At 44.1% G+C, this 18,220-nt stretch overlaps 1 protein-coding gene across 3 annotated transcripts in view; it reads left to right on the top strand.

The window, feature by feature from the left end:
* Window positions 1-18,220, top strand: part of LOC118357613 (retinoic acid receptor alpha-like) — a 238,458-nt gene that overhangs the window by 60,531 nt on the left and 159,707 nt on the right. For all 3 annotated transcript variants that reach the window (XM_035734906.2, XM_035734904.2, XM_052478388.1), the window contains one exon: window positions 3,677-3,787. The gene's annotated coding sequence lies outside the window, so the exon portion shown is untranslated. The remainder of the gene's footprint in view (window positions 1-3,676; window positions 3,788-18,220) is intronic.

The raw sequence follows: 18,220 nt of genomic DNA, 5'->3' as shown, positions 1-18,220 counted from the left end.
GAGCAAGAGCAAAGAGACCTCGGCGGTGCTTGCTAGTGCGATAAATGTACTGCGGACGAGCCAATGTCCTCTGGCACGGCGCCCCGCCGAGGAGTTTGTCAAGTCAACGAGGACCACCTGGGCCGTGCGGTGATTGCCGTTGGCAGCGCAGAGGAGCAAAAAAAAGCGTTCGACTTGTCAAAGTTTACTGAAGGTATTGTTGAACCCAATTTGGAGGTTTGGCTGAGGATAAATATTTACTGTAAGAGACCCAAGGATCAATGTTATCATTGATCCCCTGGTGGTGTGGGCAGTATCAATTGGAATTAACCATCTGCAAAATCAACAACAACTTTGGCCTGTTTTGACACTTCAGTTCGGCGTAGTGTTGCTTGTTATTTGGACTAGCTGGGTTAATTGAGTGTGTGTATTTCTCTGTTTGTCGTATTCTCTGTGTGGTCAATAGTGGCCTTAAGGATCAAGGTCACTATATGAAGACTGTGGACGGGGAGTTGGGGACATGGCCGTTTTGTGTGTCCGTTCCCTCCCTAGGGAGTATCATGGATGGATGACTGCATGCTGGCTGGAATAGCAATAGCGCTAATCTCATTTGGTGATATATGTATCTGACCAGAGGCATGCTCGCATGAGGGGCCTTCACAGTCCACCACCCGGGTCTTTTTCTGGTGGGCATTTGTCCAGTGTGTTTGCTTTACTGTCCCTCTGCCCACTGCCTAGCCCCCTCTCCTTCCTCTCTCACTGCCTAGCCCCCTCTCCTTCCTCTCTCACTGCCTAGCCCCCTCTCCTTCCTCTCTCACTGCCTAGCCCCCTCTCCTTCCTCTCTCACTGCCTAGCCCCCTCCCCTTCCTCTCTCACTGCCTAGCCCCCTCCCCTTCCTCTCTCACTGCCTGGCCCCCTCCCCTTCCTCTCTCACTGCCTGGCCCCCTCCCCTTCCTCTCTCACTGCCTGGCCCCCTCCCCTTCCTCTCTCACTGCCTGGCCCCCTCCCCCTTAATCTTCTACTTTCTTTCTTTCTCTATCCCTCTCTCCATATCCCTTTTTCGATCCGGTGCACCCTGAAGTCAAGTGTCCTCATTGTTCCCCAGTGAGTCTCTCTAGCTGAAGAGGGCCTTGCTCTGCTCCTTGGCATTTGGGCCTCTGAGCTGGCATCATTTGAATAGTCCATAAACCCCAGCTTCAAGAGTCCCTCCATTGTTTCCCACCAAATGACTGTGTGTGAGAAAAAGGAGTTATCTGATTCGATCGTTGGATGATTAGGTCGCTGCAGCCTCAAAGAAACAAATCGTAAAACAACAATGACTTTAACGTTCTTTCTCTCGCCAAATCCTGCACTGCCAGGTTACATAAATCATATCTAGCCTGAGCCTTCATCCATTATGCTTTGTTGTGTTCGCGTCAATAACCAGTGAATGCATAACTAGCCTATAAGAATGCATAACTAGCCTATAAGAATGCATAACTAGCCTATAAGAATGCATAACTAGCCTATAAGAATGCATAACTAGCCTATAAGAATGCATAGCTAGCCTATAAGAATGCATAGCTAGCCTATAAGAATGCATAGCTAGCCTATAAGAATGCATAGCTAGCCAATAAGAATGCATAGCTAGCCAGTAAGAATGCATAGCTAGCCAGTAAGAATGCATAGCTAGCCAGTAAGAATGCATAGCTAGCCTATAAGAATGCATAGCTAGCCTATAAGAATGCATAGCTAGCCTATAAGAATGCATAGCTAGCCTATAAGAATGCATAGCTAGCCTATAAGAATGCATAGCTAGCCTATAAGAATGCATAGCTAGCCAATAAGTATGCATAGCTAGCCAATAAGTATGCATAGCTAGCCAATAAGAATGCATAGCTAGCCAATAAGAATGCATAGCTAGCCAATAAGAATGCATAGCTAGCCTATAAGAATGCATAGCTAGCCAATACGTATGCATAGCTAGCCTATAAGAATGCATAGCTAGCCAATAAGAAGCAATCCCAGAGCCAAAGGTTGCAATAAAGCAATATCTACAGTGTGTTTTAACGGCAGACTCGGTTCTCAGCTAACAAACAAACAAAACCCTCTAACTGATAACATTGAACAAATCACTCTCCAATTCTGACACGTTCTACTGGGCTACCAGTCCGTCTTCATTTGAGATGCAGTAGGAACGTTACCTTTGCTCTGTCTGTAGGGCTGATCGGAGTTAGCTGTAGCACATGATTCGCGCTTTAAATCTTTCAAAGCGGTTGCTTTTTCAAAAGCAGAATAAAAAAATGCCTTCTGGTTGCAAACAAAAAATGACCCACAGCATGCACCCCTAGAGGCAGGAGCAACCAGCTCAGGAGGGAGGGGGAAAAAGACTGACATCTGAAACAGTGGAAGCTCTCACAGGCACACATTGGCAAACTCACTCCATTTTTCTCAATTACCTCACCCCTCCTGCTCTGTGTGAGTCTTTGTTCTGCGTCAGGCTCTTGGCATGTTAATCATAATGGGTCTCATTATCCAGCTCGGTCAGTGGGACCTGTCTGTCTGGGGGGATATGATGGCTGGATATGATAGCCATGATGGCCTACCCTTTATCACACACACACACACACACGTACACACACACACACACACACATCAGTCGATCTCGCACACAAGCACACTTGCACAGACACACCAGTCAATCACTCTGTACACACACTCGTATACCCATATTGCCTGTCCATACACAAGCAAACATACACACACATACATACATACAAACTGTAGTAAGATACATTTACACACACACACACACACACACACACACTCGTATACATTCTTGTGCCAGACACACTCACACCCTTCTCGCCAGGCACATTGAACATTAGTAGCTCAGCTTGCCTTCAGACTGGAGGGAAGGACTGCAGGGGAGGGATGAAACATTGAACTTATCCTGTTTTCCCACCATCACCATTTCCCCTCTCTCACTCCATCCCATATCTCTCACTTGTTTGGAGGACAGGCTTGTCCCCTGAGGTACAATACATGACTGAATCTCCTCTCCCTGTATTAAAGAATGCTTTTACAACATGGCTGAAGCCATGACTCCATGGTCATATCCATCAGTACCAAACAGAAGAAAATGGACTAAAACAGGGAGTGACAACCTGAACTTGTACAAAATAAACACTTGTTTCCCTAATGAATACAACCCATATGTAGTTGCACAACAAAACCCTTTTCATTGACTGGTAATGCATTGTCGGTCTCTCAACCTGCGTTCCACTCCGATCTATGAATTTAAAGCACTGCCTCCTAACATTGTTACAGTAGCCATATTTGTCAGTGTGAGTGACCATTAGGAAACCCAGTTAGATGTAGTATAGTGGGTGAGGAAGCTGTAATGTGTTCCCGTCATGACTGACCCTCCCAGCTGAGCCAGTCCCAATTGGCTGTCATTTGTGTGTGTGTGGGGGGGGCTAAAAAGGCTCCCAGACTGATACAGCTAATAAACTTAATTTGAGCTAATGTTATTTTCCTTTTCTCCCACTTTGTCCCACTCTCTGTCCCTCTCTCGGGTCTCTTGCTTTCTTTGTCTTTCCTACTTTATTTCTCTTCCTCTATCCCTCATTTTTATTTTTTATTTTTTTGCTCGCTCTCTTGATTTTTCCTTCTCTCCGGTCTCTCTCGCTCTTCCCTTTTTTTTTCTCTCTGATAGAGGAGGGATATCGATGCCGCCTGCCATCCAGCATCCACCCGGAAGCGTAGTTGGCCGCTGAGCAGACCACTCCATCAGGCTGAGCACTGCCATTAGAGGAGGAGAGCACCGGTAGGCACACGCACTCTTGCTCACTACTACAGCCTACTGTATTACTCCTTCTCCACTGTGTCCGAAATGGTAGACCGAGCTACTCCCGACGTAAAGTTCACTTGTGCTGAGTTTTTGATTGCTATGTGTATGTGTGGACATACTTACTCCTTCCCTATAATTTGTGTGGTAGTGGGCTTTCACATGCTCATTAGAGTGCGTGTAAATACACAGCTGTGTTTAATTTGGAGAGGAAGTTGTGCTGTCGCTGTGGAGTGTTTGAGGTGGAATATGACACAGGTACATTTCCCTGTAGATGTCTTTGTTTGAAATGTAAACTCTGTGGCGAGGCTTTTTTTGTTGTTTTTTTTCTCCCCTGCTGATTGCGTGTGATGCAGCTTGTGCTGGAAAATGGTATGTGGTGGGGTCGTCGCGATACCAGTATACTCAAAGGTATCGTGGCAAGGAAACCAAACATGAAGCGGACTAAATTTCCTGAGGGAAAACGGTCCTTATGTTGGAAACAAACAGCCTTGTGTTGTCACCCAGAATCACCTTTATTTTCCAAGCTATAGCACATTTTTCAGACAGTATGTTTTTTTTTTTAAAGGACCAAAGAGTTTAGTCTGCTTTTTGGTTTTCCTTTTTTGCCAAGGAAAGTCAGGTAGTGTAGTATCGCAGTACTGTATTGTGACGACCCTACGCAGGTAGATTTAATTTTCGACATCCTTTGGGTGTTTCGTCTAAGTGTAAACTCTTTAACAGGACCTGTGTGTATCACCATCTATGCTATAAGATCTGCATTACAAAATACCAGTACATCCCATTTCGGCTTCCCCTTAATTTGAATCACTTCCCCATGTGCCACAAGTAGGGGCACGTTTAGGATCAGCTTAGACCACTAGAACAAGCGTTTACAGCCTAAAATGAAGATGATCAGAAGCATCTACCACAGAATTCAGTCGTGGTTGACATATCTCCTCTTCAATTAAACCCACATCACATAGTAATTGCGGTTACAGAGAAATGTCTCTATTTTCTTCTCGTGAGCAAATCAGTCTTGGCTCCGACCCCTAGATCTTGCCCCCCCCCCCTGTTGATTAGGCCCGAAAGCTTTTGTGTTTTGTGTTATCCCATTTCCTTCCGAATACCGTTCCACACGGATTTTCCTCGGCCCATTTTGATTTTGTCGATACCAACTCCACGTGAGGAAAAACAAGGTCCTATATTTCTTTGAGCTGGAAGGGGGGTAAGGAGAGGGTAAAGCCGAAATCTCATGGGCATGAATTATAGATCACTGTGTTCCTACCGTTGCCCGTGTAGGACTACAAGATTTCGATATAATCCATAGGAAAAAAAGGTCTGATGTATAAGCTTGCCAGTCCCTCCACCTCCAGGGCTCTGTGTCTGCCAGTGGTAACCCACCCAGACGTGTCTGTATTATTTAATAATGCAGCAATAACAATAAATCCTACAGGCTAATCACCCCCGGCTCTCGCCTCCAAACCTGAGCGACGCAACATTACCCAGCGCTCCCTTCAATTAGGCCATTCATCATGCGTCTTATCTGGGCGTGGGTTTGATTGAGGGGGGGGGGGGTTGATGGTAATGGAATTGGGAATTGGGGGGGGTTGAAGTGCTCTATATATAGGTACGTGAGGGAGAGAGTTGCAAGCAAGTCTGAACCAGATCTACAGGAGTATATAAATCAAACCAGATGATGGGCCTCCCTCCTGCTACTCTGATTTGCTCAGTCTGAGCCGGCAGATTTCTCTTCCCCCTACCTGCCTGTTAGGTATGGCGGTATGGGCTGGCTGGCAGACTAGGCCTCCCTCTTTCTCTCTCCCCCTGAAACAGATTTGTTTGGGGCCCCTGTCTAATATCTAGCCGCGCCGGGTGTTGAGACGGGTGACAAATTTTAATAACCAACTCGGAGGTGTAATTTAAGGGCCTGCGAGGAAGATTAGACTGATTTATGTGGGCCAACTATAATGGCAGCACAGATATGGCTCCCTGCCTAAATTGGTGGTAATGAAAGTTTTGTGCAAATGGGGGGCGGGAAAAGGCGTCCTTTCCCAGTCGCTGCCTGTCGATCTCTTTCTTCCCTTTTTCGGCCCTCTTTTTCCCATTTAGTTTGAGATCAATCTCCCTCCACCCCCCGCATGCTCTCCCTCACGTACTCCGTTCCTGACTAGAGTATATCTCTCCCTCTCTCTTTTATCTCCCTCTTTCCCTCTTTTTCAGTACTATATCAGTCTCTGTGTGGAGATGTGGGGGTCTGGGGCAGATGGTATGAGGGGGGAGGGGTGTGGGGGCAGGGCCGTCAGGACAGATTCATCCATAACCACAGACTGAGGGGCTGATGGCTCTCTTCTTTCACTCCCACCATCTCTCCCCTCCCTCTCTGGAATCACTTTCAGCTTGGCTGTAGCCCCGACCGTCCTGCTTGAGGGAGAGGGAGGGACCCAGGGAAAATAGCGTAGTCTCCACCGCCTCTCAATACAACTGAACACATGGCTCCCAGGCCTAGCACTTCGGTCTTTTCTCACTTCCTCCCACCCATGCACTTCTTATATACAACTTATACAAATGTTTTTAAGCAGCACTGTTGGGCCCCCTCACCCCTCTTCACCACTGAGTTATGCACAGATCTATGATTAATAAGTGAATTAGTATTTTCTCTTGAGGTGGTAGTGTGGCTCACAGTCCTGGTATGGAAAAAAAAGCAGGATTCCATTTAGATCCTTATTATTTTAATCAGGTAATAAGACCCCCCTGCCCCCCCAGGAACTGCCTCAATACATCGTGACGTGGACTCTAAAAAGTGTCGAAGCGTCCCACAGGGATGCTGGCCCATGTTGACTCCAATGCTTCCCACAGTTGTGTCAAATTGACTGGATGTCCTTTGGGTGGTGGACCATTCTTGATACACACGGGGAACTGTCGCGTGTGGAAAACCCAGCAGCATCCTCTGAATGGTACACATACACAATCCATGTCCCATTTATCTCCAGGCTTAAAAATCCTTCTTTAACCCCCACTCCTCCCCTTCATCAACACTGATTCAAGTGGGTTTAACAAGTGACATCAATAAGGGATAATAGCTTTCACCTGGTCACACTATGTCATGGAAAGAGCGTGTTTTGTATGCTCAGTGTGTAGAAGGGTAGTTGTCTTTCCTAAAAAGAACTCTGGAGTACAGAGGGAACAAATAGGCAGTGTATACACACACACACACACACACACACACACACACACACATAATGCTCCAGGGATCTGCCCACTCTCCTCCTGCACCCTGCCCTCAAGACTGGGGCCCCCTATGAAGACAATTTCCTAACTCAAGACATTGCACAACGGCCATATCCTTCTGCAATATCCTGAGCAAATATGACCAACAGTACAGTTAATATCACACTACAGTAGTTTCCAAGCACCACCCAATCAATGAACAGTGTTTGGCGCTGCCGAGAAGAAGAAATATTTTCAGGCAACAGTGTAAATAGTATGACAATAACAAACACTAATAATTGCTCGCCCGGACAGCGGGCGACACGGCCTCGTAAATGAGTGGCGACTGCCTGTGAAGTTGATCTTGGCAGCTGGAGAGCTGTTGATTACTCTGGCAAGTCTGTGGCTGGCTCCCGACACACTGTACACACACACACACTGCTTGCTCAGTATTCTGAAATGGCACTTAAATGCATTTTGGGCAAAGATCATATCACCAATTCAGCTTCCTCCAAGGCCCACTCTGAGCAGAGCTGTTCTGGCTTTGACGCTATGTTCTTAGCAGTCCCACAAGCTCGGGTGGAATGGAGCAATGTCCTGGGGAGCGTTGTTGTTTAGAATTGAAGAACTTTATTGACCATGCATTGAAACTAAAACCTTTTTTTCTCCTCCAATTTCTTTTATCCTCCCTTTTTGGCTCTGGTGAGGATATGTATAATAAAATATGGAGTGAAAGATGCATTGGACTATATATTACTAGAGGGATGTGCATCTAATGGACACTAGTGAAGGATGGATTCCTCACTTACTAAGGATGTTTTTTTTTGTTGCTCCCTCAGCCATACTATACATTATATTGGTGAATGTTCCCCCGGTGTCGGGTGGGGGGAGCCTCAGCCAAGGCGCAAAAGGGGATTTGCTCGCTGGTGTCAAAAGTGTTCAAAATGACATTTGGGGTCAACCTGTTTACCTCCCCGAAAACGCTTGTTTGGAAGTTGTGCGTTATCGTCTTCCTCTGACATCTTTGCGCCAACACAATGCATGTATGAGAATAGTTTTGTCCGTAGGTTGCTAACAATAGCCCTCCCAAACCCCCAAAAGTAAGGGGAAGAATTGGAACTCAGCAGTAGTGATTGCAAACAATGTCCTGGTCACTCATTCTCAAATAGGAGCCCTTTTAAAAGCTTTGCAGTATAACGGTTGTGTGTAAGGACACTCTGTGTGAGGTAGCAGGCCTCATGATCTGATCTGAGAACGAGACACTCACATACTTTTATTCAGGACATGAAAATCTAAGCCCATGTTGTCTTTGCCTACCCCCCACACTGACAATTCTTATTCGTTATGGCAGAATACATTGTCTTCCCCGATTTTTCAGATCCCTCTCAAATGTTACATTTGGATCTTTTTTCCCCCGCTTCCTTCCTGCCTGCGCCACATAGAAATGAGGTCAGTACTGTATTTGATCACCATCACGCTTTGTACCTTTTTTTTCCCTCTTCATCTCAGGGAGCCGTCCAAACTGTTTTATTTTAGGAATGATTCTTTGTTTTACTGTTCTCTCTGCCTCATTTTTCCTGCTTTCTCTCGCTCTTTTCTGTCTTTGCTCTCGCTCACTCTGTCATTGTCCCATCCATATGCCATGAGAAATGACTGGAAACATATGTGCCCATGCTTGCCTATTCATTTGATGTCTGTTGTAATCTACTCACAAGCACTACAAAACAACCCACTAAGGTTGTGTTCTTCATCTCTGTCTCTATTGGTAAATACCTTTTTGTCCATGTTTAGTAGGCTTACGTCGTCATAGGAAGACCAGATGAAATAGCATGTGTAATTTCAGTGCTGTTTTATAGGCTAGTTCATTTAACTTTGCACTCCATAGAGGAAAATCATTAAACTATAGAGTCAAGTGATTTGGGGGATTTTCCTGATCACTTAACGCCGATGTTAAAACTTCTTAGGGATCAAATCCCGTTAACGGGATCAATTTGACAACATCCGGTGACATGGCAGAGCGCCAAATTAAGTTATTAGAAATATTTAACTTTCATACAATCACAATTGCAATACACCAAATTTAAAGCTTTTTGTTAATCCAGCCACCGTGTCAGATTTCAAAAAGGCTTCTGTTAGCACTCCAATATGTCCCATAAACATCACAAATGGTCCTTTTGTTCGATAAATTCCGTCGGTTATATCTCCTAAATGTCAATTTATTTGGCGCGTTTGATCCCGAAAAACACTGGTTCCAACTTGCCCGACATGACTACACATTATCGAATATATTACCTGTAATCTTGGTCTAAACATTTACATTTACATTTAAGTCCTTTAGCATTTCAAACAGCTTTCCTAATCCAGTTTTAGGTATTTTTTTAATGTAAATAATTGATAAAAGTTAAGACTAGATAAACTGCGTTCAATAGCGGATAACAACAAAGTGGAGCGAGCTTTCAGGTTGTGCGCCCCAACCACAACAGAACACTTGGCTATCCACCCAGATAGGAAATGGCTACTTCATTACACAAAGGGGAAAACATCAACCAATTTGTAAAGACTGTTGACATCCAGTGGAAGCGATAGGAACTGCAAGCAAGATTCTTAGAAATCTTGATGCACATAGAAAACCCATTGAAAACACTGTCACCTCAGACATCATTCAAACAGTTTTAGAAACTTCAGTGTTTTCTATCCAAATCTACTAATAATATGCTTATCCCAGCTTCTGGGCCTGAGTAGCAGGCAGTTTACGTTGGGCACACTTTTCATCCGGACGTGAAAATACCACCCCCTAGCCTAGAGGTTAACCATGGTTTGGAACCAAAATTATTTTCCAATTATTTCATTCTGAACAAAACCATTTTTTTTCTTGTTTCGTTCAAATGTTGCGACCAGCAAAACTGGTTCGAACCCCCCCAAAAAGCAGCTGTTTATACTGTTCCTTTTGAAACATCTGAAACTTTTTATTTTTTTACTTTTAGTTTGAAAATTAAATTACTTCACCAATCAGTGCAGATGGAGCAGCTTGCTATGAAGCGTGCATTGAACAGACAAGTGTAGGGTGTGAGATGTGACTGAAATTTTGTGGATGAGGCTTGGCTTGAAGCGCTGGCCATCTTGTGATGACATTCATTATCTGAATTAGGCCCACAGAATTATACCTACAAATTTACTTTGAATGTATTTGAACTTCAGAGAGTTGGCTCAATGTAGGACCAGAACTAGCTAGCTAACAAGCTTGTGGTTTTGCAGAATGGCACCAGAATTACAATAAACACGTCTTGCCTTTTTTTGTAGTCCATTCATTCAATGTGAAATGTGAAACTATATTGTCCTTAACTAGTGTTGAAAAAGTTAATCCATTCTTCTCATATTCTGAATCACGCTTGTAATGTCAGTAGTAGACTATGGTGGGGAGGGGCAGGTAGTCTATCCATGCACACAGTGATAAACATATTCGGCTGGCAGGCAGACACCGGAATAAGTTTCTGAGTGACTGAGGGCTTTGAAGAGGCACATTGAGTTTTTTTGTGTGACAAAACCATTATAATCCCGTAATGTAAAATAACGTAAAACTCTTTCCCATGCTTTTAAAATAATGGTTCTGTTCTGGAACAGTATAGTTCACTTTTGTTCCCGGTTTTGATTCTGTTCTATTCCTTGAACCTGTTCCAACCCCTGCTGTTAACCAATTTTCTCACCGAATGTTTCTAACTTGTGTAATTCTAGTGTAGTTTTAGTCTTCTAGATGGCCTCACTTACAATAACACACATGGTCATCAGAGCAGGTGAGTGATGCTTTACTCCTAGATGGTCACTTCCCTTCATCCTGTTGTGGGAGGAACTGATATTCCACTCCCAGATGAGATGAAGAGCTCCAGGCTGCAGATTGGAGCCATCTGATATCTGAGAAGTTGCACGCTCTCTGATGGAGTGCTCTAATCCTAGTACAGTTAGTGGTGGCTGTGCTGAGTGGAGAAAGGAGGAGGATCGGTGTGTCACCTTCACTTCATTCCTCTCTGAGTGTAGGAAGAGGGACACGCATGCAGAATCACAAAGCAGACCGACATGCATGCTGACACACACACACACACACACACACACACACACACACACACACACACACACACACACACACACACACACACACACACACACACACACACACACACACACACACACACACACACGGTTAAGGAGAGGAGACACAAGAGGCTAATACAATCTCCTGGCTCGGTTGAAGGTTTATGCTAGAAAAGACCGGCTACAATATCCGCTATTAGAGGTCCTGAGATGGAGCGATATCTGTGACCTGAACTTTTTTAGTTGTAGGCGTTGCATATCTTCGTTCAGAACTGGATCTGTTTTTCTGCTTGACTTTTTTTGCCCTCGTTTAGGAGATCAGTAGTAATTTCAGTTCATGTAGCAGCTTAATATTGGGAATTTCATTTAGCTGGTTTTCTTTGTAACGGTGTAGTAGCATGTGTCTGTCTGTATGCCTGTCTGCTACGGTGGGTATTGGCTGCTGTCCCTTTTGATTGGCTTCTCAGGGACTGAAATCTTTCCCTCTACCTTTCAGCCTCTCTCTTTTGTATTCTTCCCCCTTTCCTCTCTGATGGGGCTGTCTTAGCTTCTGAATAACTCTGAGCAATGTGTGCATGAAAGCTTGAAGAAAGTCTTCCCAAATCTTTCTCCCAATACCCCTCCATTCCTCTTTTTTGATGTCTGCCTCCCTCAGTCCTTTGCTTCTTTCTCTTTCTCTCTCTCTGTCTCAGCTCTCTCTCGCTCTCTGTGTGAGAGAGGGCTCAGTGTGACTGTGAGCGCAGTGGAAGTGGAAACTGTTAACAAGGCTCCCCGGTGTGTGGGGACCTCTTTGTGTGTGTGTGCAACTGTAGATGGTGATTTCTTCTATTGTTCTGATTCGCTGAGGTTTCAAGACAAGTCAGACCTCATACAGTTCGATAGAAACAACAAAGAATTGGACAACAATATAAAGTGCATGGAGTTGCATTTTGCGTCAATATTTTACACAGCGGCTTCATTCAGTACAGTAGAAGGCCACATTCCTTTGGCTTGGGTGCGTATAATTATTGTGTATGTAACACACAGGAGGTTGGTGGCACCTTAATGAAGGAGGACGGGCTCGTGGCAATAGCTGGAGCGAAATAGGTGGAATGGTATCCATTTGTTCCGTTCAAGTCATTTATTATGAGCCGTCCTCCCCTCAGCAGCCTCCACTGATGTAACGCTTCTATCCAGCAAGCTCCTCATTGTGGTATTGTCTTACTGTATGCCATCATGTAGGCTTGCCTTTTAATGTTGTATACAGGGATATTTCTGCATTGAAATCCTCGAGCGGGCTGTCTTTAACAGTAATTAATACATTTTCAGTCAATTATTTTCGGGATGGAATTCCACTTTCAGTGTGAACTTAAATGTGTAAAATCAGAAAGTATGTAGAAAAGATAATGGACTGATATATTTTTTTATAATGTAATATTTGAGAATTAATATTCACCAAAATAATGAGTTTAGCAGTATATATTTTATGTTTGCGCAAAATGTTATGTTTGAGAAACAAAAAGCACAGCGTTAGCCATGGCAAAATGCATAGACTTGTAGGGACTTAGCTTTAAAACTGCAAAATGTTCTCTTAGTTCCATGGCAGAATATGTAGAATCGCAGGAAATCTGATTTAAAACTGACTGTGTGGCTGTGAGCATGCGCCTGTATGTGTCTAACAACCATCACCAATCATGTTGCTTGCAAGCCCTGCGGATAAAGAAAAAAAGCCTCCCCTCTTCGATATGAAGAGCGATGATGTTGTTGACTCACTGTCTCCAATATATATCAATCAATCAATTCACCAATCAATAGTCATCTAGTAAGCCCCCGAGGACCGAGGAAAAGTCTCATAGAACCACTCCAATCAGTTACTTTTCACCTCTTAGCTGCACAGGCTAATGATGTGGCCAACTGGAGGGAGGATCCCCTCAGCGCTCGCGCACATGGGCGTATCTGGGTTGGGCTTAATTCAGAATTTAATTAAGAATTCCTAATTTAATTTCAATTATTGAATTTGAATTTAAGTGAACAGGATACAGAATTGCAATTTGAATGAATGGGAATGGAATTTAATTGGGTGGAATAGAAGAGGACTTAGAATTTAATTAATTAATTTAATCTTAGGTGTAGTTAGGGTTAGGTGAGCAAAAATAACTATAAAATAAACAAAATACTGTGCTATATTGTATGCTCAAAAGTATTATTTCATACTAACACAATTGTTCAGAGAAAGCGATTTGTGTAACAAGTAATAAAAAAAGATCTCAAAGGTAGGGCTCAATTATTGACACCCGTAAAAACGCATACGCAGAAAATAACCCCACACCTACTGTAAAATATGGTGGTGGATCTTTGTTATGTGGCTATTTTGCTTCCACTGGTCCTGAGGCCCTTAGGGTCAATGGCATCATGAACTTTGCACAGTACCAGGATATTTTAACCTACAACCTGGATGCCTCTGCCTGGAGGCTGAAACTTGGCCACAAGTGGATCTTCCAGCAAGACAATAACCCCAGGCACACGTCAAAATCCAGAAATGATTGATTGGCCTCGAAATCAACATTTTGCAATGGCAATCTGTCTCCTGTAGTTTGAATTGAAGAGGGGCAGTCCACCAGTGCAGATGAAGGATCTGGAAGGATTCTGTATGGAGGAATGGTCAAGAATCCCTCCCAATGTGTTCTCCAACTCCTAAAACATTGTAGAAAAAGGCTCAGTGCTGTTTTCTTCACAAGGTTAAGGTATTGAAAACAGGCGTGTCAATCATTTTTGACCCCTACCTCTGAGGGACAAAAAATCTTTAAAACAATATTTTTTTCTGACCAATTAGTATAATAAATGATTTATCACTTATCATTTATTTGTTTAGCATACACTATAGGTCAGTTTTTTTAACCCCCTAAGGTTGATGTTCGCACCTGGCTGAAATCTAATTAGCATAATAAACAAATCACCATTCAAATTTACATTTAATCTCGTGATATCTTTTTGTTGCATTTGCAGCTTTTTTTGTTGTATCAATCCACCATGTCACAGTGAAAGGAAATAGAGCTAGAGTTGTTTGTCAGACCATGAGACATCCCAAAAATCGGTCTTCTCACAAAATCGTCTGTAGCGTCTGAGAAGTTTGGCCTACAAACTATTATGACCCCTCTATTATGACCCCTCTGTGGAAAGGTGACTCTCACCAACACGTACACTACCGTTCAAAGGTGTGGGGTCACTTAGAAATGTCCTTTTGAAAGAAAAACACATTTTTTTTTGTCCATTTTTAAAATGACATCAAACTGATCAGAAGTACAGTGTAGACATCGTTAATGTTGTAACTGACTATTGTAGCTGGAAACGGCAGATTTGTAATGGAATATCTGCATAGGCGTACAGAGGCCCATTATCAGCAACCATCACTCCTGTGTTCCAAAGGCACGTTGTGTTAGCTAATCCATTTATCATTTTAAAGGCTAATGGATCGTTAGAAAACCCTTTTGCAATTGTTAGCACAGCTGAAAACTGTTGTCCTGATTAAAGAAGGAATAGAACTGGCCGCCTTTAGACTCGTTGAGTATCTGGAGCATCAATCTTTGGGTTCGATTACAGGCTCAAAATGGCTAGAAACAAAGAACTTTCTTCTGAAACTCGTCAGTCTATTCTTGTTCTGCGAAATGAAGACTATTCCATGTGAAAAATTGCCAAGACACTGAAGATCTCATACAACGCTATGTACTACTCCCTTCACAGAACAGCGCAAACTGGCAATAACTAGAATAGAAAGAGGAGTGGGAGGCCCTGGTGCACATCTGAGCAAGAGGACAAGTACATTAGCGTCTAGTTTGAGAAAGATGCCTCAAGTCCTCAACTAGCAGCTTCATTAAATAGTACCCGCATAACACCAGTCTCAACGTCAACACTGAAGAGGCGACTCCGGGATGCTGGCCTTCTATGCAGAGTTCCTCTGTCTAGTGTCTGTTCTTTTGTCCATCTTAATCTTTTATTTGTATTGGCCAATCTGAGATGGCTTTTTCTTTGCAACTCTGCCTAGAAGACCAGCATCCTGGAGTCACCTCTTCACTGTTGATGTTGAGACTGGTGTTTTGCAGGTACTATTCAATGAAGTTGCCAGTTGAGGACTTGTGAGGAGTCTGTCTCTCGTTTGAGAAACAATGTACTTGTCCTCTTGCTAAGTTGTGCACCGGGGCCTCCCACTCTTTCTATTCTGGTTAGAGCCCATTTGCACTGTTCTGTGAAGGGAGTAGTACACGGTGTTGTAGAAATGCTGATGCTCCAGATACTCAACTAGTCTAAAGAAGGACAATTTTATTGCTTCTTTAATCCCAACAACAGTTTTTAGCAGTGCTAACACAATTGCAAAAGGGTTTTCTAATGATCCATTAGCCTTTTTTAAAATGTATTAACTTGGAATAGCTAACACAACATGCCATTGGAACACAGGATTGACGGTTGCTGATAATCAAATCAAATCAAATCAAATTTATTTATATAGCCCTTCGTACATCAGCTGATATCTCAAAGTGCTGTACAGAAACCCAGCCTAAAACCCCAAACAGCAAACAATGCAGGTGTAAAAGCACGGTGGCTAGGAAAAACTCCCTAGAAAGGCCAAAACCTAGGAAGAAACCTAGAGAGGAACCGGGCTATGTGGGGTGGCCAGTCCTCTTCTGGCTGTGCCGGGTAGAGATTATAACAGAACATGACCAAGATGTTCAAATGTTCATAAATGACCAGCATGGTCGAATAATAATAAGGCAGAACAGTTGAAACTGGAGCAGCAGCACAGTCAGGTGGACTGGGGACAGCAAGGAGCCTTCATGTCAGGTAGTCCTGGGGCACGGTCCTAGGGCTCAGGTCAGTTGAAACTGGAGCAGGAGCATGGCCAGGTGGACTGGGGACAGCAAGGAGTCCTCATGTCAGGTAGTCCTGGGACATGGTCCTAGGGCTCAGGTCCTCCGAGAGAGAGAAAGAAAGAGAGAAGGAGAGAATTAGAGAACGCACACTTAGATTCACACAGGACACCGAATAGGACAGGAGAAGTACTCCAGATATAACAAACTGACCCTAGCCCCCGACACATAAACTACTGCAGCATAAATACTGGAGGCTGAGACAGGAGGGGTCAGGAGACACTGTGGCCCCATCCGAGGACACCCCGGACAGGGCCAAACAGGAAGGATATAACCCCACCCACTTTGCCAAAGCACATCCCCCACACCACTAGAGGGATATCTTCAACCACCAACTTACCATCCTGAGACAAGGCCGAGTATAGCCCACAAAGATCTCCGCCACGGTACAACCCAGGGGGGGGGCAACCCAGACAGGCCGACCACAACAGTGAATCAACCCACCCAGGTGACGCACCCCCCCCCAGGGACGGCACGAGAGAGCCCCAGCAAGCCAGTGACTCAGCCCCCGTAACAGCCTCTGTAGATATTCCATTAAAAAATCCTTCTCTCACGTATTTCTGAAATAAGCAGTGGACGATGACCTCTGTTGTGTAGGGTGTGGACACCTTAGTAGGCCTGGACCCAGGACGGGGTCTGGAATCGGTGGTGGTGCTGCAGAGGTGGTTGTCCTTCTAGGAGGTTCTCCCATCACCACAGAGGAGCTCTGTCAGATTGACCATCAGGTTTTTTTCCCCCTTCTCCTCTGATTGCTCCATTTTGCCGGACGTCCAGCTCTAGAATGAGTCTTGGTGGTTCCAAACTTCTTCCATTTAAGAATGATGGGGGCCACTGTGTTCTTGGAGGCCTTCAATGCTGCAGACATTTTTTGGTTCCCTTCCCCAGATCTGTGCCTCGACACAATCCTGTCTCGGAGCGCTATGGACAATTCCTTCAACCTCAGGGCTTGGTTTTTGCTCTGACATGCACTGCCAAATGTGGGACCTCCAGCTCATGCCCAATCAATTATATTTACCACAGGTGGACTCCAGTGATGTTGTAGAAACATCTCAAGGATGATCAATGGAAACAGGATGCACCTGAGCTCAATTTTGAGTCTCATAGCAAAAGGTCTGATAACTAATGTAAATAAAGTATTTCTGTTTTTATTTTTAATAGATTTGCAAACATTTCTAAAAATGTATTTGTCATTATGGGGTATTGTGTGTAGATTGATGGGGAAAAACATTAATACATTTTAGAAAAACTTTAACGTAACAATGTGGAGAAAGTCAACGTCTGATTACTTTCATACATGTAAATGCCAGACCACGTGAATGCTAGTCAATAACGGTCATGTTGTTTTAGGTACTAGTCTGGACAATGTTGCTGGCAGACCTTTCCCCCTAGATGCATATCATGTTCCATGCAATTCGGTCATTCGGTCATCACTGCTGAACCCCTAATGAGTGTGAGATTCTCAGCTAGCTCCCAGCTTTGTGAGCCTACAGTCTAACACCACTAATGGATAGGCTGGCAGTATTTAGCCCTCAGACTTTTTTTATTTATTTTTACTGGACTTTTACGACTTTGGGAAGAGATTTGCTTCATATTTATTCCCTCCATACCGGATGTGAGACTGAGATGAGGGGTTTTATTGCGCATATGATGTTTTATTCTCTGTAGGTGGTTTAGGCTATTTTTGAGGCTATGAAATACTGTACGGAAGAGTGTGGCTTTGGAGCTGTGTTTAAATGTGAATGAGGAATGGAGCTTTACAGTAGCTTAGCTAGTGTCACTATAGAGGTAACTTGTCAGTAAAGGTCTATGTGTGGTCTACAGTGTGTGTGTGGGGGGGGCATTAAAATGGGGGTATTAAAATGTATCTATTCACTACTGTAAGTCAATCAGGATAGGAGCATCTGCTAAATGACTAATGTAAATATACAGCTTTCATTCTTTTGTGTGTGACTTCCAGTGTACAGTATGTCTGTTTGTGTGGCTATGAGCTTATGCAAGTGTGTTCAATGTGACTGACAACGGAGTGAGGTCATGGTATATCATTGCCAAGCTGCAGTCTCCCTCAGCTCTCAGCCCTGACCCACAAACCCCTGTGGCATTCCATTCCCCCATACTACACCCGGGTCAGACCAGGCCACACACATACTGCTCCAGGCTTGTGCTGACATGGCCCAAATGCCGTAGCCTGGCCTTCCGCCACACTGGCGAAAAGCCATGGAAGTTCATAGATCCAATA

Source organism: Oncorhynchus keta, chromosome 24, assembly GCF_023373465.1.
Source record: "Oncorhynchus keta strain PuntledgeMale-10-30-2019 chromosome 24, Oket_V2, whole genome shotgun sequence".
Classification (NCBI taxonomy): Eukaryota; Metazoa; Chordata; class Actinopteri; order Salmoniformes; family Salmonidae; genus Oncorhynchus; species Oncorhynchus keta.
This window is presented reverse-complemented; position numbering and strand designations above follow the sequence as displayed.